This window comes from Phragmites australis, chromosome 15 (genome assembly GCF_958298935.1).
Source record: "Phragmites australis chromosome 15, lpPhrAust1.1, whole genome shotgun sequence".
Taxonomy (NCBI): domain Eukaryota; kingdom Viridiplantae; phylum Streptophyta; class Magnoliopsida; order Poales; family Poaceae; genus Phragmites; species Phragmites australis.
The window spans coordinates 14,869,160-14,870,872 of record NC_084935.1 but is presented as its reverse complement, the minus strand read 5'-3'; positions in this window follow the sequence as shown (position 1 = coordinate 14,870,872).

Below are 1,713 nucleotides of genomic sequence, written 5' to 3'. Positions count from 1 at the left end.
TTGTGTGCTGCTACTTGATCCATACGATGTGTGTTGTTGCTACCAGTACTTGTCTCTTGAGTTATGATATGGCTAAAATTTGAGGCCTAGATTGGTAGTTGGGTAGTATGACTCTATGAGTAGCTGTAAAAAACTATGTACCCTGAATTTTATTTACTGCTTTCTATTTTTTTTCTAGTTTACTCTGCATCTTGTCATTTTCAGGGGTTCGCTTTGTTTCCAATATCAGTCAGATATTGGCAGATTGGCACTGACTAAACTAAAGTAGGCGAGTATAGCTTGTTATCAACTTCTCTTGAGGATAAATAAACGTATATCTGCAACAGAGGAAAGTATATATGATTGTGTACTCAAATTTGAGCTCATCTTCAACGATCATGTTATACATAATTATACACGCTCTCATAATTTGTCCGAGCATATCTCGATCCTAAAATCACGCTGGTCCTCAAACAATGGCAAGCTGAGTTTGTAGAACTTTAAATGCTCGTTCCACGTCCTTCCTAACTGCTTCTTGAGCTTTGGCGAAATATTTCTTCTTATTGCCAAGTGGAGGTAATATTGTCTTTACAAATGTGACCCATTTAGGATATATGTCATCTATAAGGTAATATCCTATTGTGACCTTCAGCTAGCTTCGCAAAGAGTAGAGAGTGTTGAAGAACATTGATATTATTGTGAGACCCAGGTAAACGAAAGAAAACATGCTAAATCCATAGATCTTGTGAAGCAACAACTTCTAGAATTATTGTAGGCTCGTGAATATGACCGTTGTACATACCTTTCCATGCAGCCGAACAATTCTTTCACTTCCAATACATATAATCAATGGATCCTAGCATTCTCGGAAAACTTCTTACCTCCCCAAGTGCAAGTAATCTAGTAGTATCATTCTCATTTGGTGATCTCAAATACTCATCTCCAAAAATTTCAATAATGGATTTGACAAGCCTTTTCATTCTATCTATAGAGGTACTTTCTCCGATACAAACATAATCATCCGTAGCATCCACTGCTACTCCATAAGTTAGTATACGAAATGATGTGGTAACCTTTTGTAAACAACTTAACCCAAGTTTACCGACTGCATTTCTTTTATGCACAAAGTAATCATCATGTTCTTCTACAGCACACATTATGCGTACAAACAGAAAACACCTCATTCTAAACCTGTGCGGGTATGATAAGAATGGGGCATACATATCACGAGCTACAACAAATAAAAATAAAAATATATGTACTGATTATAAACCTGCGTCTGAACAAAGTAGGGTCGTATGTAGGATTATCCCAGAAATAGTCTTGATAAAGTCTCAAATACCCTGCTTCTCTGTTCTAATAAACTACTTGATGTCCAAGGACAGATCCGTCATGGTGCGATTCATTGTCTAGCTCATATTGATTTTGTGCTATGTGTGCTGCAGCAACAATGAATTCATTGTCATCATCCGATGATGACAAATCTAAGACCTATTGCATAAGAAAACTACGACGACTCATCGCAAAACAGATCAATTCCTACTTCCTCCCGTGAAGTGGATCAACTTTGTTACAAATACACAAAAATCATTAAAAACTTCAAGTGCATCTGCTTAACATCAACCACAGCGAAACCAAGTTCGTATGGCTGCACATGTACAACAAAAAGATGCTTACCAGTGGATCTCTGGCACACGCAGTTGTCACAAACGACGGCGCACGCAGGGCCGTCCG